Source organism: Callorhinus ursinus, unplaced genomic scaffold (assembly GCF_003265705.2).
Source record: "Callorhinus ursinus isolate GAN/ISIS: 27379988/994484 unplaced genomic scaffold, GSC_fseal_2.0 scaffold2, whole genome shotgun sequence".
NCBI classification, from domain to species: domain Eukaryota; kingdom Metazoa; phylum Chordata; class Mammalia; order Carnivora; family Otariidae; genus Callorhinus; species Callorhinus ursinus.
The window spans coordinates 84,150,513-84,175,044 of NW_027397064.1; the positions used below are offsets into that span (position 1 = coordinate 84,150,513).

At 37.1% G+C, this 24,532-nt stretch overlaps 1 protein-coding gene and 1 long non-coding RNA gene across 9 annotated transcripts in view; one reads left to right on the forward strand and one right to left on the reverse strand.

Moving 5' to 3' along the window:
- Positions 1 to 23,924, reverse strand: part of ARHGAP15 (Rho GTPase activating protein 15) — a 601,639-nt gene extending 577,715 nt beyond the window's left edge. The window contains exon 1 of the mRNA XM_025856481.2: positions 23,780 to 23,924. The gene's annotated coding sequence lies outside the window, so the exon portion shown is untranslated. The remainder of the gene's footprint in view (positions 1 to 23,779) is intronic.
- LOC112811959 (uncharacterized) lies at positions 1,869 to 12,835 on the forward strand. 8 transcript variants are annotated; one of them, XR_012375764.1, is made up of 5 exons: positions 1,869 to 2,051; positions 3,743 to 3,984; positions 4,791 to 5,009; positions 8,365 to 9,853; positions 10,843 to 12,835. It is a non-coding gene; the product is annotated as an uncharacterized lncRNA (long non-coding RNA). The 8 variants fall into 8 exon arrangements; XR_012375759.1 differs by lacking the exon at positions 1,869 to 2,051 and adding an exon at positions 3,557 to 3,609; XR_012375754.1 differs by lacking the exon at positions 1,869 to 2,051 and having other exon boundaries at positions 3,391 to 3,984.
- Positions 23,925 to 24,532: the final 608 nt, after the last annotated feature.

Below are 24,532 nucleotides of genomic sequence, written 5' to 3' on the forward strand. Positions count from 1 at the left end.
ATGCAGCCCAAAAAGGCTGAGATCATGATATTTGCAACAACATGGATGAACCTTGAGAGTATTATGCTAAGTGGAATAAGTCAGACTGAGAAAGACAAATACCATATGTTCTTACTCATACATGGAGTCTAAAAAACAAAACACAAACAAATGGATAAACAACAACAAAAAGCAGAATCAGACCTATAAATACAGAGAAAAAATGGTTGGCAGAGAGAATGAGGGTGCAGAGATGGGCAAAATGGGTGAAGGGGAGTAGAAGATACAGTTCTCCAGTTATGGAATGAATAAGTCACAGGAATAAAAGGCACCAGAAGTGAATATAACCAATAATATTGTAATAGAGTTGTTTGTTGACAGTTGGTAGCTATACCTGTGGTGATCACAGTATAATGTCCAATCTTGTCAAATCACTATACTCAAATTTTTAAAAAGTTAAAAATTAAAGCACGAGATTTTTCAGGGTATGCTTTCGTGAATAAAGTTAGGGGAAGTGAAGGAACGAAAATTAAGGGATTGTCATTGTAATAGCGGCCTTGGACTCCTGGTGATTAGACTGGTTGCATAAAAAGGGGTCATGATGACTTCTTAGTGACAGCACTCTCTGTACTGATCACCTTTGTGGTCTTATACAAGTCTACAGACCTCTGGTTCATCACTGGAAAAAAAAATTGTTAGTGAGAGGGTCAGGCAAGAGGATTGCTGGGATCTGTAAGATCCTTTTTACTTTACTGATGCCCTCAAAGTCTGGGAGCTCAAAAGTATTACTGCAGATTTACAAAGCTCATCAATTTTAGGCAGATAACCAACAAGGTAAATGCTTTGGTAGCACTTGATCCCAAGGAATTTGGGTAGGGGTTGAGGTGAATCTATGATTAAACAAAGAAGTCCTTTAGAGAAATAGGGGTTCTCTTCCGAGTGCCTGTAAGCCTTGATCTTTCAAACTCAAAAGATGGTGTGTTTGTAATGTTGGTGAGGGAAAGCACTTAGGCTAAAGCCACTATCCTCTGACCAAGAGCATGAAGCCACAGTATTTACATAGCCTTGCCATGTGCCATTTACAGAACATGTTGCTTCCTCAGAGTCTGCACCAATTTCAATGTCAAATCAACATTTGCATTCTTGCAATGACTTTACAATCAACTGTTATTTGCCTAGTGAAGAGTTACTGCCAAAAGGCTGGATTACTTAAAAGGCCTCTCATCTGGCTTCTCCACCTATTTTCTTAGGGACAGGCTGCAGAAAAAAACTTTCAGAATCTTCCTTCTTCAGACATTTTTGTTAGGCTGACTTCTCCTTGACTGTGGTATTAAGGTGATTTCTCTCTCCTCACACTTTCTCTGCTCTAGCCATTACTTCCTTTCCCATCTGACCCCCATCTTCACATTTTGTTGATACCCCTAGGCGCTCTAGTTTTTCTCTTTATTCAGCCTCCCTTGTATTTTGCGTTCTACAAGGGCATTCACCTGATACTATTTCATAATTGTTCTTGTATTCGCAAATATTTGACAGTTTCTAACTTAGCAGAGCACTGTATTGCTCTGAGAAGAACACAGTATGACACAAAATCTCCTCTTAAAGACTTCCACCAGCATAAAGTAAATGATCCATTGAACATTTGTGGAGAGTCTCCTAAGTGGCATGCACTATATCAGAGGCTGGAGATTCTCTTTCATTTCTTTTTTTTTTTTTTTTTTTTAATATCAAGTGCCTTACAGGTCAGTGAAGGTGACAGAGAAACAAAGCAATAGTTAAATGAGAGTAGAGTTGTGTCCAGTTGGGGAGAGGAGCAATGGCATTAAACTCAGGTGGCACTGGGAGGGGGAGAGAGAGAAAGTCTGCAAAGGAAGATCAGTTGGTGTTGGTGCTAAGTCAGGACAGGTTAGGCATTTCAGACAAAGGGCTCAGCAATGCAAAAGTATGCAAGTAACTGTGAGATTGTAACGTGGATATTGAAATGTGCCATAAAGGAAAAACATGGTACCAAGAAAGCTCAAGGAAAAGAGAAATGATGGCTTTCATGAAGAAAACGGCATTTAACCTCAGTGTGGGTGAGTCTGTCATCTTGCTAGCCTCTCGGGGGGCTGAGGGACTGACTGAGAGCCCCTTCCTTCTAACCCAGCCAGGGCTGGAAGGGGCCGTTATTCTAGACACTCTGAGGGAGCGATGAAGGAAGAGGGGTTTCCTTGGCGTAATACACAAATGTGTTGTATAGATGAAATGAGTACAAGACAGGAGTGTGCAGGACCCCCACCCCCACCTGCAGGAGCCGGGGATGTGCAAGAGGAAGGAGAGAGGACAGAGGAGGAAGGAAATCTGAGGGGCTGAAATGACAGCTGTACTAATGGCTGTGGAACTTTTAACTGTTGCACTTGAGAGTTCAGAGATGATTATTTCCATCCGTCCAGTTAGGAGCCTCATACAAATCGGAGAAGGGTGTTCTAGGCCAAATTTTTCAAGATGCCTTTGGATTCCACTTATAGCCCTTTCTCTTCACCCTCTTTCAACTTCTCATTTTCTCCTTGCCTACATCCTAATACTCTGTTGTTCCTCTACCAGACACCCTATGATCCCTTTCATTTTTGGCTGCCAAAGTCCCCCACTGCAGCGCCTACTTAGGTCCCATCTCATCTACAGAGTCAGCATTTCTGAAATCCCACCATCCATTCTTCCTCACCTATCTCCTTTAAATATCCATCCTCTTGGTGAATCACTAAGACGTAGATGGGAGGGAAATACTTAAACTAATTCACATAATGGCATCAATGATTGGTCAGACTTCCCCTTAACTCTCAGGGAAGCATTTACCTAAATCTCAGAATCTCGAGGTACTCGCAGGAACATATGTATCAATTTCACGATGCACTGGTCAGAAAGGCGATGAAGACCAGCAATTTGTGTCTTTCCGTGTTATTATTCCAGGAACGTTCACAGGCCTTTGAAATCATTCTGTTGTTCCACCCCTGTTTTCTTCCCCCATTGACCCTCAACTTTTTCTATTTCACAGAGTAGATTGTAAAATCAGTAATATTTTTCTATGTTCACTTATATTCCACTTCTTTTGTTAACTATAAGTTATATTAAGTTTCCTATGATCTAGATGCTTATTCAGTATTCCTCTGGTTCTTCCTATAACATATCATCTACTCATTATGATTATCATAATCATCATTATTATCAAAATTTATTAGAGAAAACAGTGTTGCCTTATGCATTTACATTCTTACAGGAGGCACAGAGAGCCGTGGTGAATGACTAATGAAAATATTGAAGAATTAGTTCATTTTGCATGTGTCTAAATATCCATTGATTTCACAAAACTCTCCAAATAAATCTCCTTGAGTGAGAAATTGAAATGTAAATCACTTACGACTGGCTTCACCATTTCTCTGGACTTCCTGATTTTATTTGTACCAAACGAAGAGCAAAAGGAGCCTGTGATATTGCACGAGTTCCACTTTCAATACTGCTTGAAAAACAGGAAACTGTGATGAGAATGCACTTTTGAAGAGCCACACAAACTGGCTCCACTCAACAGATGAGGTTCAGTGGTATTCTGGGCCTGATTCTCCTGCTCTCACAGCCAATACCCAGAGAGGAGGGAATATGGTGATTCATCTAATCATAAATTTCATAGCTGCTCTGTCAATTATTTGTTGCACTCTGTTAATTACATTAAGGTTCAGCAGCTTGCCCTTTTGAGTTAGAAAGTATATTTCTGACATCTCTTTCCCATCTGTAGCATTAAAAATAAAAGTGCATGAAGAGTTATTTGGGCGAGGAGAAACTGAAGAGGCACAATGATACCGTCTCCATGCTTCAGAGCAGAGAAAAGTGAAGCTCAGCTAGACCCAGCGCCCTCCCCACAGCTCCACAGCCTGTTCAAAGTAGCTCCAGAATGGAACCCACGTCCCGCATCTCCAAACATCCCTGCTTTAGTCATAGACCCCCACACCAACTGGAAACCATATATGGAAAAATAAGGTAACAAGAATTCCAAAGAAGTCTGACAGAGATCAGGGAGGTCATATGATCATAGTACAGCCATATTAGGTATATATCATGTACATCTTTCCGTTTAAGTGTGTATAAATCTTCCTGTGTTTCAACAGAGACTTAATAAATGTTTATTAGATATATAAATGGAAAACAAATATAGAAACTAGTTAATGTCAGTGTACAGAGGCTAGCAAAACCAATTGAAAAATGTCTTTGATCAAGTCCATTTCTTATTTTAAAAAAAAATGTGTATAACTCACTTTGGCCAGTGTTTCTAAGGTCCGATGAACTATGGCTACTGTGTGATAAGTTGGGGCAGAACAGAAAAAAAAAAAAAAAAGAAGAAATGCTTTTCATGCCTTCTGAGGCCCATCCTTGGAGAATAATATGAGTTTTTGAAAATATGAAGAATACCTTATTTTCATGTCAGAATAAACCTTTTTTTCTTTCTTATAAATTAAATGAGTACGTTTAATGACCATCTTAGAATTTAGCAGGGTTATTTGTTCTGACGACAGAGAAAATCTTTCTGGAGTTTCAAATTCCTTTAGGTGCTTAATATTATTTTTCCAAATAGAAGGACTCTCTTGCCTGACATGAAGATATTGTGAAGAGAACTATCACAGACGCAAGCACTGAGTGTGTCCCCAGGGAATTCCCATCCCATGGGTGTTAGCCTCGACTTTTACCATGTGGCAAATGAGCTGTCTGGTCACCCCAACCGCCAAGAGCTCTGGTCCCCTCAACACACAGGAGCCCTCTGTGACAATCTGACTCCATTCGTTTCCCAGAATGTGTCGGAAGCGCTGTTTCTCCAGGTCTGCTAAGGAGCTCAAGGAAATGCCACAGATAAATATTGCTTCTGTGAGAAATTCATTTCTATCCCCTGGAAAGATCTTATGTTGATCTGTGGTAGAGCACGGTCTGTTTGTTTCCCTGTGGAAATGACTTGTGGCCATGGTAGCTCCAGGAACGTGGGGCACAGCCTTCGTGCTACACTTTCCTGACAGGTCAGTAATTAACTTGCATTGTTGTTGTTTGTCGACTCCACCACAGCAGCCATTTACTAAAATAACATTTTAATTTCAGTTTCCTTCCAGTTCACTTTCCTTTTTCTTTTTTTTCCCTGTGGCTTCTACATCTCTATTAAGTCTAATTTCCCCAGACCACTTCCATAAGCGGAGAGAGTGCAATAAAACTCAGTTTCAAAAAATGTCAAATATAATGAGAAAAGAACATCATAGTAAAGGAATTTGACCATAGCCATCCCATTGGGTAACATTGTCTTTGACTGGGCAGGTGTTATAGATAGGAAATGTGATAATAAGGCCTTGCATTTATTTAACTTAATTCAGGAAGCAGGGTGATAGTGTGCATTTACTGACAAAGTCTGGCAAGTCAGTTGCATGGATAAACTGTCATACAGTTATTGTCATTACCCGTGGGCATTCTAAATGGTGAAAATGACAAGTAAAATATATATTTTTAAGTAGAATAATTCCCAGACAAAATTGTGTGACAGGCAACTTTGATCTATTTTAGATCACGGTATCTTGTTGCCATCCTCTCATCCCCTGGGTACCTTAGCCTTTTAGTCTCCATCTTATTGAGAGCAAAGCAACTGATTTACATTTCAAGTATTTTATTGTGAATTTACCCTGAAAAATAGACTTGTTAGGTCCCACATTTCTACAAAAATTATTGAAAACCCTGGGGGCAGACATAAGAACGCTTGCCTACCATGGAGTCCGGTACAAGTGCAATGGAGGATGGGACTGAGGACAATTGTAAGGCGAAGGTGACATTTGACCTTGATGTGGTATAAAAATGAGATCCAAAAGGCAGCGGAGGGATGTCCAGGGCAACACAGGCTGAGATCACCAGATTTAAGGAAAACAGGAGTGAACATTCACAACAAATGTTGGAATATGGGAGGTGGGAAAGCGAGGGAGAGTCAGGGCTGGATGAGGAGAATCTTGCCATTTCCAGTAAAGAATTTGGGTGTTGTCTTATAGAGCCCCGGAAACTTTGATGATTTGTTTCAGGCATAATCCCCTTCCCAAAGGATGTGATGAAAAGACACCCAGAGAAATGGATCCCTAGCCACTGAAGAACAGTAGCAGTCTCACAGGACGTCTCTTTTATTTAGCAATTAACTTCAAATCAGAATAAATATCATAGTATCTATTTGTAAACACTGATCTTATGATAAGAGCACCCAAGGAGTGATCTGGGAAAAAAAAATGCTCCAGAACTTCAGGAACCTCCTTTTCAACCTCAAGGTGCATGTTTAAGGCTTCTGGTCACCAATTAAATGAAGAGAAAGGTGAAGACTTTACAGGAAGGAAAAAATGAAGCACTTAAGGAAGCGATATCAAAGGGTACAATCATATCTTACTAAGGACATAGAGGAAAAATAAAGCAAAGATTAGTAGAACTGCTTCTGAATTTCCCTCCGGTGATCAGGTAAGTAGTACAAAATTGAAAAGCAAATAGGAATAAAATGCCTGTGCTATTGTAATTATGTTTAGGCAGCATAAGAAATTTTATGAAATGGCAATCTCCTTTGATACACAGGAGAACTATAAGGGGCATAAGTAATACAATCCTCCCTCTGTTTCCTCTGTCAGTTTTGACCTAATCCAGCAAGAAATGCTGAGCCATTTTCCGCCTCTTGCGTACAAGTATCAGTTAAGGGAAAACAGGGTGACTATCTTAGGGCACTGGATGATGAAATGTCACTTAAGGAGAAAACATTGGCTGTACAACAAGTGGCTCAGCAGCCACAGTGTTAGGAAACACTGACAAAACAAGCAGTCTCAGACACTCTCTGGACGGGACCCGTTCTCTGATCTTTGCTGGAAGAGTACCAAGGGCAAAAAGTACATTTCAACCCGTGATTGCTCGTTTCCTGGGATTTCATGTTCCATAGCATTGGCTTCCTAAAGGATGTGACTCAGTTGCAAAGCTCTTTCATCAAGCCGATTAAATCTAATCATGCAATGATTTCAGTACACCAGGATACCTCTATCTCTACCTTGGCCAGCCCAGGTTAAAATATGGGGAAGCTGCATACTGCATAATTAGTGATTGACAGTAATTAACAGGAGCCAGTAATTGACAGTAGTCAAATAGGGCTGACATTTGTTTTATTTAGCAAATTTGTTATTGTATCCGATTAGTCTTTCCCTAATGCTCCTGTCTTCAAAATCTGGATTGATTGGATAGGATTTCAGTGCCAAGGGGACATGTCTGAAAATGAGACAGTAATGCCATAGTCCATTGTCGTGACAATGTCACCATTAAATTAAAATATTTCAGTATGTTTCCTTTAATGCATTTAAAAATCAGTTTCTCACTCAGTTGTGTATGCACAAAATACATTTTAAATAGTGTGTGTGTGTGTGTGTGTGTGTGTGTGCCCGTGCTTGTGTATAAATCACAACGGATTGTCACAAACTGAACACACTCGTGTAACCACACCCAAACTGAGAAACTCGACAGTCTCAGCATTCCAGGAGCCCCTGAAGCTCCCTTCCAGTCACTCTCCACCCACCCCACTAAAAATAATCACTATTCTGTCTTCTTAGTTTTGCCTGTTTTTAAAATTAATCTAAATGGAAAACCTAGAGTATGTACTTTTTATTGCTGAGCTTATTTCATTCCAACGTTTATTTGTGTGGCTGATTGCTATGTAATATTCTTCTGTGAAGTGCTTATAAAAAACTTTTGTTAGTTCTTTTAGGTTCTTTGTCCTTTTCCTGATTTGTAGAGGTTATTTTTATATTCTGGATACAAGCCATTTTTTAAATATATATGTCACAGTAATGATCGTTTCCCACTTGTGGGTTACTTTTTACTCAATGGAATCTTTTCATCAATAGACATTCTTAATTTTAGTATAGTCCACTTTATCATTTATTTCCTTTTAGGATTAGTGATTTTTTTTTTGTCCTCTTAAGAAATCCTTGCCTGATCCAAGACCACAAAGACTATTCCTGTATTTTCCTCTAAAAAGATTTGTTGTTTCAACTTTTATTTTTATAAATGTGATTCTGGGGCACCTGGGTGGCTCAGTTCATTAAGCGCCTGCCTTTGGCTCAGGTCATGATCCCAGGGTCCTGGGATCGAGCCCCGCATTGGGCTCCCTGCTCAGCGGGAAGCCTGCTTCTCCCTCTCCCACTCCCCCTGCTTGTGTTCCCTCTCTCGCTGTCTCTCTCTCTGTGAAATAAATAAATAAAATCTTAAAAAAAAAAGAAATGTGATTCTTCTGGAAATAATTTCTGTGTTTGCTGTGAGATAAGGGTATCTTTTATAGAGATAATTCATATATATTTCTCATATATATATATTTCTTTTAATTAGAAAGACCTGTCATCTCTCATGGTTTACTGAGGTGAGAAAGGACCAGGATCTGCCTCTTCATCTGAAGTGAACAGATACTGGAGAGCTCTCCTATCCACAAACATTGACAAGAGGGGCAGTTGTGTCCAACAATCACATATATCAAGAAACACTGGCAATTGGAGATCCAAGTTGAATAGAAAGATTTATCAGACAGGTGGGAAAAAACAACCACTGGTAACTGGAGAAGGTGAATACTCAAGTTCAGATTTGCAGACTGTTATCAACTAGGAGGTTTGCTATTAAGTGTCAGAGTTCTGATGACTGGGTATTTGTTCAGACCTATCTCAATTATCCAGAAGGGGGACTGGCAGTAGAGAAGTAGGACCTCAATCTTAGCAAGAGAATGAGTCCATGAATGACCAGGTTACCAGCAGAAGTTGTGGTTGAAGACAAAGCAAATGTCTCATGAGAAACGGCATGACTTGCCGAAGGACTGCGACTGGTAAGTAAGGGGAAACACACCCGATGTATGCATCACAAGTGCAGACCAAAGCCATGATCACTTGTTATAGTTTAATATTGAACTCACCAAACTAGTGAGGAGTAAGAAAGCTATAGAGCGGTGATTCTCAAGTGTCAATATGAGAAGCTTCATAAACACGCAGATTGTACTACTCTCTCGTCCAGCAACACTGAAGAGGGGCCCGAGAAACTAAATGTTTGGCCTTCACCCCGGTGACTGAGATGCACACTGAACTTTGCTGACAAACAGATCTCTAGAATTACATAAAACTCTTCTTTTTTAATTTTATATCTGTGTTGTTCTAAAATTATTACTAATTACTATAGTATCTTCCTATTTTTAAATCCCATTGCTACTCGGTTCATATTTGCTAATATTGTTTCGATTAAGTTTTCTGGGAATGAATTTCACTTTGGAATTTGGTGGTGATTGGGGAAGTGACATTGATCATAGTTGGGAAAAGTGAGAGGAGAAGTGACTACATGGCTAAGTAGATAGATACGGAAAAATCAATTATTTTATGTAAAGGAAAAACCCAACAGGATCATACTACAGGCAATCTGGGTCTATTGTGAGTGTTTCAGCATGAGTGCTTTTTTTTTTTTTTAATGTTTATATCATGAATTTGGTAAGTGTGAGTACAACAACATCAATTTAAACATTTGGAAAACAGTTCTCTTGCTTGTAAAACATCAAAGGATGTTTGGTGTGAGAACAAACAAATTCCGCAAAACGTTGTTTTCACTCGAACTTAATCTGAAATCTTTGGGCAGTGAGGCTTCCTTTCATGAAGGCAAGAATATCAAAATGGCAAAAAATATTTACTAGTTCACATTATTTAAATTGAAAGTTTTTGGCTGAGTTTTTAAATTCTTGCCTTTGAATATCCTTTAATATGCCAAGTGTATTTATTATGTAAAATGTATCTTTTTCTTTTTAGGCTGAAAAGACTCTTTTGATGCCTTATCTCCTGAAGAACTTCAGGTGTGTTATCAGGAATCTCCATCCAGGAGTTGTTTGGGGGCTAGATCCCCGATTTAAACAAGGGGTGCTTCTCTTTCCTCAAAGTGGAATTCAAGGGCCTCACCGCAGGAGGTAGGAGGTGGGGGAGCTGGTTAGATATACTATCTATCCCACTAGGTTCCAGTTAATTGAGTGTTACTATAATTTGAAGTAGTATAGCCAAATGCCTATCTTAATTTAGGCTCCTCACAAAGCAAAATACAGAATTTGGGCTTGGCAGCATTGAAGTCAAAAGGAAATGCATAAAATATCTAGAATTTTAAAATGGCTATCAGGATTATCTATTTTATTTAAAAAGTATTCAACAGTTTTTTTTTTTTCCTTCTGTCCTCCCTTTATTCACTTACATTCTTTGTCCTAACTACTTCTGAGACTTAGTGATGCGGATCTATTCACAGACACCTTACATGATGAAATGAGTTATACAGCCACACCCATCCTACATTTCCTCATCTAGCACCCTGTGGATTTCACATGTGCATGTGTGTGCATGTGTTTAAACTGTTGTTACGATTATCTTCACCCCCTAAGGTATAAAATCTCTTTGATCTCCCCTAAAACAATGCACCCATGCAAGTGTACATGTTCTGGTCCATATCTTATATCATGTGACTTTGAAAATACCAGGCAAATTAAGGATGACTCTATTTGTTATTGCTTAGAAAGGTTAACCTTTGGAGACATCTTTTAATGGTTAAAAAATGCTTTGAGGAACATGAGCAATAGAACAACATCAGTTCTTTCAAGTTAGGAAAAGGAACGCACTCATGAAAGTTAGACAAGCAAAACAAGGGCCTCAATGAAAAATCCATACAAAAATGGATGGTGTTTTCATAGAATAATCTAATGTGCTAGTCTCTGAGCCTTTATTAAGATTTATTCTATATATGGAAGTTATCTGGAGGAGTCTAGTTCTTTCTAATCATGACACTCTGCTCCTGCTTTCTTAGGAGCAGCTATAAATTCAAGAAGAGGTGGAAAACCGGCAGACTGCCAACCAAATTCAACCCACAGACATATGTTGTTGGGCCTGAACAATGTTTTAAATGTTTTGAATCAGTTTCCAATTGAAAATCAGGATTTGTACTCAAAAAGAAAAAAACAGGTGCGGATCTGTGTGTCTTCCCTTGAAAAATCAGAAGATGTAGAAAACTGGTCAAGGATGTATAACAGTTTGCTGGGGGTGGGCAGCTTCTACATCCTGTAAACAGGGCAAGTTCTCTCTGTTCCGGAGGTTCTCTCCCATAGATATCCTGACTGGTCTGTGGGCCTCTGTGGTGCCAGTCACCTCCGGGGGTATTGCTCCTCTGATGTTCGCATACAGCTCTTTCTGCTGCATGCTGAATCGGTATCATTTTCTATATTTTATTATTTTTCAGTCCAAGCCGGTAGAATTAGAAGTGGAGAACAAAACCAAGAGACTGTATCTGTACCACTGGTTTAGAAAGAGGTTCCTCAGAGATGAATATTACCTCATTTATTTGTATAGCTTTTTCAGCATCATCTCACATTATCAAGAGTAGGATACTGTGCTAGGTTCCTTGCTATTGCTTTTCTCCCCTCCCTGCTCTGACCTCCTTTATTGTTCCTATTACATTTTGGCAGATGATTATATCCGGACTTCTATTGTTTTCTGTTCTCTATTTGAGTTGTGTGTCTCTTCCGACCAAATTGGCTGTGGGTTCTTTAACATCAGACACTGTATTTGTCAGCATTGCTCTGTACTGTATGGAGAGCATTACAAGCATCTGGCATCTGCCTGAAATTCCCTGCCTTTAAGTCCCCCAGGACCATGAGCATCTCCAACAAATTCAGGTTGGCCACCATATTAGAATGATTGGGATTCCCAATCCCAAGCGTCACTGGATTCTTTTTGTTTGTTTGTTTTATTTTCCTACTTCCCCACATCAAAAGATGCCAAATGGACCTAGGGTACAGTGCACCACGGTCAGGGGAAGTCAGAACAATCACTGTATCTCGCCTTCCCCACCTTCCCAGCCTCAAATCCTACTGTCTACCCATCTGCTGTGCTGACCAGTCTCTAGTCCTCCTTTCAAGCTGATTTCTCACTCTGAAACTATGGCCCACTTGCTAATCCCCCTTCTTAGAGCTAGACTTCTGGCCTGTAGGATATAGAGCCAGTTCTCCAAGGACAACACCACTGCCACTGAGTATTTGGTCCGTCACTTCCCACGGCCACACCTGCTTTCATTAATCCACTGTCCTCACACTGACTGCTTTCAGAATTTGGACTGAGATCGATGGAGTCATTCAACCTCCGTACATAGTATCCTGAGCAGGATTCCCCAGGGAGAAAACAAAACAAAACAGTTCTCATTCTTCTCTAACTGGATCAGCAACCTAGACCCTGGACCTTCTAATTTTCTTTCTTATTTTTCCTTTCCAGAATCACTTTGCTAGGAGTCCAGCATATCTGCCTCATGAACCATTTATGTCACCGCCTTACCACCCTAGGAAAAATTAGATATAAAATAAAAATAGATGAGGAAAATTCTACTTTTTTCCTCTCTCCTTATTTGTAGTTTTTCTTTGCTTCATTTTAATTTCAAGTCCAAGAGTCAATGGTTCTCTAACACTTTTTAAATTGTTCTATGTGGGGACACCTAAGTGGTTCAGTTGGTAAAGCGTCTGCCTTAGGCTCAGGTCATGAACCCTGGCGTCCTGGGATTGAGCCCCGCATCAGGCTGCCCCTGCTCAGCAGGGAGCCTGCTTCTCTCTCTTTGCCTGCCGTGCTCCCTCTGTTTGTGTTCTCTGTCTCTTTCTCTCTGACAAATAGGTAAATAAAATCTTTAAAAAATAAAAATAAATAAATAAATTGTTCTGTGTGGGCAACCCTCTGAGGTCCCCTCCGTCTTTGGGAGCTTTGTACTATTGCCCAATAAACTTTGCTGCTTAAATAAATAAATAAATAAATAAATAAATTGCTCTGTGTGATGGATTAATTCTTCAAAATTAAAGGGTATTTTCAGTGAAGACACATTTTGAGCTGCTTGAAAGAAAATTTCCATATCAACCAAAAATTGGGAAATAAACAAGGAAAGAGTCTTCTTTCTTCTCTTCCACATGGCTATACTATATTCCCCCACACAGCTGTATTGAGGAAATGAAACTAATGGCAAGAAATTGCTCTTGATGAGTTTCGTAATGTTATCACAATACTTAGAATTGAAATAAACCAGAATTATCCTGCCATGATTTTTATATCATAATGAAGGAAAAATATGGTCACCATTTGATTCTAGACAACCTGATAAAACCATTACTACTACAGCTACTATTCACACTACATTTAACCTTTTTAAAGCAATTATTTTGTACCACAAGCTAGGCAAAGTTCTTTATGTAGGTTATTTTCTTTTTTATCTTGTGAGGAAACTCCCCATTTTATAGATGAGGGAACTCAGTCTTCAAGAGATTAAGTAACTTGCACAAAATACCATAGATGATATGTAGCAAGTGGTGAAGCCCAGAGATTTCAGACAGGCACCAAATGCCAGGTTGTAGGACCATTCATTCTCCTCTCTCCATCCAATCAATTGACCAAATTCTGTTCCAGAACTTTTTTTATTCCTTACAGTGATAATAAAATATTAAGAGCACAGGCTCAGAAATCATGAAACACTTAGGAAAAATGTTCTTGACATGTCCGGAAACAATTCAATTTTTCTATATTTCATTGTCTTCTATCAAATCTATGAAAAGCTCTTGTTTTTCTTACTAACTTGCTGAATGATCACATAAAATAATGTATGTAAAACCACTTTTAAAACTCTAAATAGAATATAAATAGTTAATAGATATTCTTATTTGTGTTAATTAACTTGAACAGAACCATCACCCTGATGACATAAAGTGAATCTGAAATAGGCAAAGTGAAGGAGTAAGAGAAACAGGAGAATGAAAGCAAGTAAGACCCTTTTGGCCATAGTCTAGACAAGACTTAATGGATGACCAAGTTAGTAACTGTGACGATAAGTGAAATGGAGAGAAGGAAATGGATGCCCCTAAAACATGGCAACTGATTGGATGTATGGAATAAGCAGTATCCAGGAGTCCATAGAGATTCCAAGCTTACTTGTATAGGTGACTTCAGGAATAGGGACACCTTAACTGAAGTTAGCAGGAGAAAGAGAAGGATTCTGTGGGGAGATTAGGGGCTAACTTGAGACATAATCCGTTTGAACTACTGTTGGGATTCCATGGAATGGCATCAAGTGACAACTGAAAATGAGGAACAATATTGGGAGAAAAGCCAAGAGCAAAGATAGAAATTTAAGGACTATATTTGAGGAAGTTTATTTATTTATTTATTTTCATTCATTCATTCATTCATTTAATTTCAGGCCAGGTAACTAGAAAAAATTTAAATGTTCTGGCGACCATATTACAGGAGAAAAACGAAGTGGGTGACATTAACTTTAAAAATATATTTTATTTAATTCAATATGTTAAAATTTTGTAATTTCAGCATATAATCAATGTAAAACTATTAACATTCTTTTTATTTGTACTACGTCTTCAAAATCTGGTTATTTTATACTCAATTTAGACAAGGCACATTTCAAATACTGAATAACCATTTGTGGCCAGTTGCTTTCATAATCGACAGCAGGGTCTAAGAAAGTATTTGGGGGATTTGCGGGCTGAGAGACATAGGTTTACAGGAAAAAGAAAAGAGAAATAGAAAAGGCACCTGCAGTATGACAGAAATGGAGACGAAAAATGTTTTCTTCCTCACATGTTGTATAACATTTCTACAGAAGGCAATATATGCAGCAAACAAGAAAAAGGTCTTCCACAGATGGTATCGTTTTAGACAGCAAACAAAGCAGGATCCTTTTAGACACTTTCAGACTTTAGGGCCTCACGAATGAAGTCCAGCATTGCTTAACTGCTGACACTTAAATGGCTTAGAAATAGTTAGCATGGCATAGTGAAAATAACATGGATTTTGTCTACTCATGGATTTAACCCAGATATGCCTCTAAATCATGACACACTGTATCAGATAGCTCTGTAAATTTGGGCACTTAGCCACTTACCTTTAACTTCTTTATCTTTAAAATGGGAGTACTAACTTCTTGACATGATTTTTGTGGCTATCAGATACTATTAGGTAGGCAAAACACCTAATATATAACATGCATTATACATAATACCGTAATCATAGCTATGATGCTCATTATTAACAATGCCACTCTAATTTATATTGATGAATGTCTCACGTTAATGTAAGCATCTTGAGAATGAGAAAACACTGTCTATATTTTGTAACACCATAGTGCCTACCACAGTGTTGGAGACACCACTAGGGTAATCAACACTCATTTTTCTCCTGTATTCCACTTAAGACAACCATCCTGGTATGAATAGGTAACAGTACATGGAAGCTCAGATTACTTGATTTCCTAGTGCCTTTAGCAGAACGATAAATAAGAGTTCCATTGCTCAGACTCTAGCCCTTCCATTCTAATATAAAATTAACTAATGCCAAAAGATAAATTAGCAGAAACAAAATTTCCCTTGACTCAGCACCCAAATTCCTGAGCATTCTACCTTTCAGAGCTCCTTTAAACAGAGATATCATTTAACTCTAAGTTCAGCATTACACCAGTAGAGACTAGAAAATGTTCTCTACATTTTTAAGAAATTAATTTAAAGTAAACATAAAAGTAATGGTTTTAGTAAAATAGCTTAAAATTTAAATGCTTAAAGATGATTGGTGTTTTCCTTCAGTTTATGGCAATATGTTTTCAGATGGTGGATCATTTCTTCTGAGTTTCAGAAAGGCACTGTAGTATATAATGAATCCAAGCTTTCTTTTTTATTATTATTATGTTCAGCTAGCCACTGTATAGTACATCATTAGTTTTTGATGTAGTGAATCCAGCCTTTCAATCCAACATTTCATCACTGCGAGGTTACTCAAAACATACCCGTCATGTGTCATTTGTTTAAAATATGTTTCCAGCTTTTCCCCCTAAATTTATCCTATTTTTTTCAGACCCAGGGAAGCCACAAATCTCCAGAAAGCCTTTTCTGACTCTACAGTCCAGAGTCAACTTTTATATCATTTATTCTTTCACTAATCAAATATTCACTGAGTGTTTTTCATATGCTTACCATGTTCTACTCTCTAGATATTCAGTAGCAAATAGACAAGGTCAATATGCTCATAGATGATTCAGTCTAAGTTGAAAATAGCCACTAAGCAAGTGGACAAAAAAATAATAATAATTCCCTACATCCAAAATGCTGTTTAGAAAAATGAAAGCAAAGTAATGAGAAAGAGAGGGCCTTACAAGTCATAAAAGGAGACTGAATTAATTTGAAATATAATAGAAAGTCATTTAGAATTTTTTTTTTACTGGGAAAGTTGTAGGATTAAATCTTAAGAAGTCACTCTGGCTACTTCTTGGGAGATAACTATGGTATGAAAAATAGAAGCAGGGAGATGAGTCAAGAAGATTCTGTATTATCAGCGGTAGAAGTGGTAATAAGTAACTGAATTTGGGATATTTCAATATACATTTTACCCCTTGCTTAATGTCTAATTCATTCTTCCTAAGAGAAAAGCTGTTAAATAAAATCCCAAGATATACAACCAACATTTACAAATACAAAAATATATGAATAGATAAAATAAATCTGCTTACATAATAGCAATAATTTGATAAAAAACAAAGTGTATATAAGATGTAATATAGAAATGTTTCTTTTATTTATTAAATTTCATTTTTTTCTGCATCATTTCCTCTACCAATGTTTTCAATGTTTGTGAGACTTATGTTTTTCTTGCCCACAGAGTGTACTTAATAATCAATTATAGCACAGAAAAACATCTTTAGGGTCACAAAAAAACCTATATGGAAGGTTCTAGAAGTTGCCACCTCTTCAACCTTCTTGAGTTCATTCAAACATGTGCAAACCAAAATTGCTCCATATGTTTTGTATGATTTTTTTCTTACTTGAAAGTAGAAAGTGAATCAGGGAGTGCAGTTTTATCAAAAATTTGATGTTACTACATGCCACAAATTGTAGTGTATTCATTTAGCAGGTTTTTTTTTTTTGAGGAAAAGTCATTACACCAACCAACAAACAAAAAATTAACAAAAAATAATGAACCATTAGTTTGAAAAAAATACATAACTTTTCAAGAGCCACTATTGAGAAAAGTTAAGTAAACAGGATAATGAGATCTAAGTCAGTATTTTGCAGGCTCTGCTTATTGCTGATGAATTGAATGTGGTTTGGGGTAGGAAATGTGTGGGTAAGAGTATAACTGATGTTAATTCTAGTTTATTGTCCTCAACAGATAGATGAATGGTGGTGCCATTAACTGAGATGGATGAAAATAAGGAAGAAACAAGTTGGGTTGGGGGCAAGCAGGGAGTAAGTAAGAGGTTAGTTTTGAACATACTTACTTTGATAACTCGATGAGACATTCAAGTGAAGATGATGAGTAGCCAGTTGCACTTATAATGCTAAGAAAAAGTTCCAATCTTGAGATCTAACTAGAATACAGATCATATTTAAACTCATGGCACTGCAAGACATTTGCCTAGGAATAAACTTAGAAGACAAGAGCTAGGGCTAAAAAAGATAGAAATCTGAAGACTGAGTGCAAGGCATTCCAATATTTAGAGTTGAATGATGAAGAAGATTTATCAAAGAAGACAGAGAAAGAGCATCCAATTAGTTTGGTGAAAAACTGAAAGCATGAAATATCCCAGGAGTCAAAGGAAGAGAGAAGTTTAAGAGGGCAGGAATGTTCAATTGCATCAAATGCAGCTCACATAGTAGATAATATGAAGACACGTAAATGACCACTGGATTTGGCAAAATGAGTCTGGGACTCTGAGAATAAAATGTTCTGGGATATTTCTATAGCGTTGCATTTATACATATAGATTTAAACTTAAATTCTTGTGTTTGTGCACTAAACTACCTAAAAAGTTTTCACTGGCTAGATAGCACATTGATTCTTTGTGTCCCCAATAATTCCTAGCATAACACAGTGTACTTAGAGTTCAAAATTATTTACGGAATTGAATTGAATTGGGCTGATGCTCACCAAAAGAGAAAATCAATTTTAAACCCACAGTAGTATTGTGTGTAATCGACAAGGCCAATTTTAAAAATAAGATTTTCTGCTTATTCTTTGGCATTCCATAAATATTCCGTCTCATTAGATGAGCTTTCCTACAATTTCAGAGACGGGAACCATGAAGCGTATATTTCCTCAACTTTGTCTCCTCAGCGCATCTTTATATCCCATCATCCACATACACACTCATTAAAGTGCTCTCCCTTTGGTTTCAGGTTAACTTATCTGTTAACTTACCTGCTTGATTACAAGTAGTGATTACACCCAACTGTCTTAGTCTCCAACACCTTGTCAGGTTTCTGGATATATTCCCTTTGTTTCCTTCATTTCCATTTCTTTTCTCTTCTCCTTCACTTCAACATTCATGTTTCATCCCTTTTTTAGCTACTACTTATTTCAAGACTTATAAAAAGAGTATTTTACATAGGCTTTCCCCAATTTCTTACTTCTTTGACATCTCCTTCTAAGGCTTGAACTTCATTAATGCTTTTGGTCCTCAATTATACAATTGAGAAAGAATACATTATCTTATTAAGAAAAATAAGTAGGGGCACCTGGGTAGCTCAGTTGGTTAAGTGTCCAGCTCTTGGTTTCAGCTCAGGTCATGATCTCAGGGTCCTGAGATCAAGCCCCAAGCCAAGCATAGAGCCTGTTTGTCCCTCTCCCTCTGCTCCTCCCCCTCTCTCTTTCTCTCTCTCTCTCTCATAAATAAAATCTTTAAAAAAAAAAGAAGAAAAACAAGTAGAACTTTAATCTTTTAAAAACAAGCTCAATCTCAATCATAATAACAGAAATACCAGTAAAACTATACTGAGATACAATTTTCTACCCATTAGCAAAACCTGAAAAGTTCAGAAACACAATCCATTGGAAAAGCTACAGATCTTCTACCAGCATTCTAAGTGCTGGTGGAAGTTCAAAAGTTTACAACTAACCTGAAGTTAGTATGGCCATAACTATCAAAATTATTTTGTCTCTTGGCTTATAAATAAACAGTATCCTTGAAAATTCATCCCACAGATGTATTTTAAAACACACACAATTTCATTAACACATTCATTGCATTAGAAAAAATTGAAGACACCCATGACTCTTTTAATAAATTGTGATATATCCACCCAGTGAAATACTGAGAGAATACTGAGAGAGAGAGAGAGAGAATTGAACAGTTTCTTATTTTTACTGTGGGAATATCTCTAAGATATTACTAAAAGAAAAAAAAGCAAAGTGGCGAGGTGTGTATAATATGCTACCTTTAATATAATAGAGGAGGGTTTATGCACATACATTATATATATATGCACATTTGCAACTGTAAAAGGTTTTAAAAGAAATAACTATGAAAAGTGGTTGCCTGTTGGGTTAAGGTAGGTGTGAATAGAGGTATATAGAAATGGGAATGTAAGAAAGATTTTTTTCTATAATTTTTATATTTAGGTTTTGATTTGAACCATCTTGCTGCATCACCTATTCTTAAATTCAAAACAAAGAAAACAAACAAAAAACAAAAATACTCCGTAAAGTAAAAAAAAAAAAAAATCATTATAACCACAGCCTAAGGACCTCAAGGCACCTGGGGAGGGGAGCCAGCACTTGATGTTACAGGAATATCTACCTTCACTGACTGCAACAATTTCTGCAAACTGAAGAGTATGCCACCAACAGGGAGATATATGGAAGAAACAAATAAATCCCGATGCTGGATAGCCCATGCAGAAGCAAAACGTGGACATCCTATTATGTATTTCCCCTGCTAAGCAGTACTGTTGTTACTTATAACCTTTCATCATAATCTGCTAGGCAGGTCCACTCTACTAGGGTCTCAAATAGGCTTTCTGGCCTTACCTCCCACTACTATACTTGTAGCTAACAAAACTAGACAACTCATTCTTCCTTGGAAATTCTCTGACATTTTTGCCTGGACATATCTCCTTTCTGTTCTCTGGAATGTTTCTCAAATCCCAAATCCTAGCTCTCTCTGAAAACTACTACAAGTCTTTTCTCCCAAACTGTCCTGATTTCTCTGATAGGATATAATCAAATGATATAACACCTGGAAATTCTCTAATTTATTGCCTGGCACTTAGGAACACAAAATGTTTCACGAATTTCTGAATCCTCGTATGGTACTGGACAAATTTTACTTGTATTATAAATATTAATATAACAATCATACTAGATTATAAACTTCCAGAAGAAAAATATTGAGACAGGTGTTCATATATGAGGTAGCTCTTGAAAAATACTTTAAAATTCAGTTTAATTGAAACACTTGCTTCATTCAGACCTACCTTTAAACTGATACTGTATTTCTGTCTGATTATAAAGTTCGGAGAAATTTTTATTTTATAATTTGAATAAGCACTGTTTTTAAATGTGACCATATGTGGCTGTGTAGGAGAGTTCTGTGGCTTTTACCCATAAGAAATAAAGCCACCTTTCCTCTGGAGAAAGCAGTTTCATTTCTACGTGGAGACACCTCTGTTCAGCTAAGAGTACACGTGTTGCAGGCTCAGGCGGTTCCTCCATGCAAGAGAAGGCCTGTGACCCAATCCAGTCAGTCACTCATGGTGTTTGTGTCTTAGAGTTAATGATTAGCTCTACCATGGTCATGTGACAAAATTCGGTCCAATCAGATCTCAGTCTGAGACCTTTACTGTGGTGATAGGGAAAAGCCAACCTTCTGCAACAGAGTCTGAAAAGGTCAAATGTAAACCTGAAGCTTTCTTGTCAACTCTGTGAGCTTCCATCAGAGAGGGCTTATAGCACAGTGGGGAAAAAAAAAAAAGCTAGGTAATGAAGAAAATATAACCCAATCTTAATCCTGTGTGAGCTCCTGGATTCTACTATGCCTGACTTTGCTTTCCTTGGGTTTTTCAGTTATGCAAATTAATGCCTATCTTTATTGCCTAAACTAATTCAACTCATTTTCTATCATTTGAAAACAAAGGCATTTTGCCAACTCTAAACTGAAATTTAGAATACTTATCAGTATATTTTAAAGTCTAACTCTATAACATGTATTATGCAATGCAAAAAAAAATATGCTTCTGGTACCCAAAGATTTAAATTCAGAGTATTAAATTATGTAAAAAATGCATGTATATTAAACAATGAATTTTGTTAAATAATTTCTAAGTGTATGGAAATATTAAAATAGTGTTAAGGCATAGTGCAATTAATTTTCATCCACTACAAGAATGGTGTATATTTATACAGGAATATCTTAGAGAAATGGACACATGTCTAGGGACCCTTCGTATAAGACACTTTGTGTTTAAATACCATAGCAGGACCAATGGTTAATGAAACACTCTTCCTGCCCCAAATATTCCCCCCCAACTATTTGCTATGGTATCATTCTCTTCACTTGACCGAAGTCCTCAACATGTAGCTGTTCCTTTGGATCTGTCTGCTGAGAGACCTTATTAAAACTATACCAGGGAGGGGAGGCCTGGTTAAGAAGTAAAAAGAAACTAAGCTCTGCAGCCTTCTCCTGTGAACATGGATTATTTTTATCAGACGCTCTAAGTTCCGGGAAATAAATGAGTAAGTTTTAAGGACAATGGGAATGGGATGGAAGGACCCAAGTGGGGTCTGTCCTTCTAGGTACCAAGGCTGCGAGACCCTAAGTTAGGGACAGAGCAGGCCACTCCAAAACAAAGCATTCCAAAAGAATAAGAGGAGGAATATCAAAAGAAAAGAATCTCCTTTCTGAATTTTGCTGAATGCTGGCCCCAAGTGGAAAAGCATGATATACTTTTAATAAATCAGTTTTGAAATTACTTTCCAAATGAGATTCTCTGCATTGTTTCATTTCACCAAAATTTGTTTCTTATTTATTCACTTAAAATATATAAAGGTATAATAACCTATAGTATCTTATTTGTACTTGACTCTCTCTAAGATTTGGTCTGTGTATTCAAGAGATAATGCAGTACTTGTTTTTACAAACCATTCTGAGAGTATCTTAGTTTTTATGTCTGTCATCTCTAATTGTTGCTCTTTATAAATCCACACCAAGCCACGTAATTCATTCTTAATTTTAGACATACCTCATAAGATATTTATACTTTAATTGGACAGTTTCTGCAAGAAACAATCATTTAACAAGGAATTTGGCTTTTAAAAATATGAAATGGTTTAAAAAACTACAGTGGACCTTTTTTCAGTGCCAAATGCTTATGTGGATAGTCACTCTTGCTAATGTGTAAGTACTACATATGTTTATTCATGTGATCTTCTTTTATAAGGAAATGAAATAAAGTAATAACATATCAACCAAAACTATCTGAATTATACAGCTTCTGTAGATGCAGAGGTTCAGAACCACAATATTGAAGACAGATTTAAATAATGCTTTCCATTGTGTGGAAATGTAACCAATTGAAAAGCTAATCAGAATATCAAAGCAAATGCATATTACCAGGGTTTCCCTACAGTCTAACAATAAAACATGTATTGAACATCAAGTCCTAATCTCTTTTTTTTTGTGATCATTTTAATAGTCAACAAGTAGCTAGCCTCAGTATTGACAACTGAAGAGGTCTTAAAATAGAGTGTACTAGTATGCCGAATAATTTCCTACTAAATTGACCATATCAAAAAACATTTATATGTGTCTTTCAATAAAAGATAATAAAAGAAAAGAATTGTTGCCACTTATCAACCCTGTAACCATTTTTTAATAACACAAAAAAATCGGTGTTATGGGGCCATCACTTCCCCCATTCAACAGCACAATAAAAATAATATTAGGGAAGAGTGGATCATATCTGGAGCTCTTATTAAAATTCTTTCAAAAATCTACACTCAGATTTATTTTAGGTATTTGTCTCTGAGATTAGCAGTACTTTATATTTTTTTGTACATATGTTACAGAACACAAAGACATTTTGTAAAAGCAAGAAGTCAGTATAAAAGAAAAGTTCTCGTCACTTTATGGTTAACGAATCCTTTCATTTCTAAGGTTATTATTTTGGAAAATCTCAAAGAAGGAAAATTATATAATTATATAAATACCAAAAATATATCTCTAATTTGCCCCTTCTCCCAAAACTAACCTTCGATAAAGTCAGCTATGTCTTCTTTTTTTAACAGAAAGTTTTGCTTATGAAATAGAAACTAACCTTTCTCTCACCTTATATCTTAAATACAATTTAGGGAAAAAGAATTAAAATACTCAAGTGTCATAATAGAGAGCTTTCTTTTGCATTTTAAAACTGTCCTGCTTTTTAATAGCTCTTTAATAAACTACACATTTAATAAACTACACCTTTTCAAGGGTTTCTAATGCTATCTTAACACAACACTTTATAGTGGAAATTTTTCACGTTGCAATTCAGATGTTATTTCTTGTTGTTACAAAGTGCCTTTTTAATCTTTCATTATCTGGATCCTGAATAGTACACATTTTTGTAAAACTATCAGTTAAAGATGCAAGGTCCCGTATTTTCTGTAGTAGTTATTTTTAAAAGTATGTCCAAACTAAAACTATACCTTAATCTGTCTTTAACATTTTAGTATAAAATCTTAGCAAATGATCCTAGTGTAATTTCTCTTAAAGGACTTTTGAATTTGACAGTTGCAAATATGAAAAGAATAGTCTTTCTCCGCCAAAAGAAACAAACAGGTGTTTTAACCACAGGTGAAAACATGTTTTTGTAGAAATATTTGTATGTTCACGCAAAAGCGTAGGACACGGCCGAACATTTTCAAGCTTAAATTTCCTGTTCAATATGAAGTTAAAATTCACTTACCTTTTCTCGGTGATCACTTGTTACTGAAACTGCCATCAACTTCCAACTGTTAATGACTTTTTCAACAAAAACGGAAAACAGTAAAGTCAAGTCACATGTCGTAAGAGTAGGCCTATGTTGGATGCTGCTTAATTTCAGTACTGGAGGAAAAAAAAAAAGGCAGGGGGTGGGGGTGAGTACAAAAACTTTAAAATAAAACCACTTCCTGCATAGATACAGTTAACCACACACATCACATCATTACTCGATTTGAAGAAATTGCCTTATTGTATAATAAGAATATTGTTATTTTTCAGTATGCTTTTCAATGTTCAAACATTACTACATTTCTATAGGTTTCATCAATTCTGATTTAATGGGCGTAAATGCGTGGTTAAAAAATGTAGCAGGGGGAGGGGCAGCAGGGAAGCATTAAGGGAACTTCCTCTTTCTCTGCCTTCTAGCAAGAACTTAAAGCCTAGGTGTCTGCAGTCCGCAGTCGGTGTGGGCATGCTCACATACCATTGGGAGGCTCTGCTTACTGATTTGGGAAGCCAAGAAGCCACTTCCAATTCACAGAGCTGATACTTGTGTCTCACTCACGGATGGACCAACCAAGCGGTGCCCTGGTTCCTAAGTCTAAGGGCTTGGGCAGGTTGCTAATGAACTTGAGAGCATGCAGCAGCCCAGGGCCCTGATGCCACCTGGAGGAGAGAAGGCTGCTTATGTAGCACATGCTGTGACACTTGCTCTGGGGGTAGCTTTCACACTGGG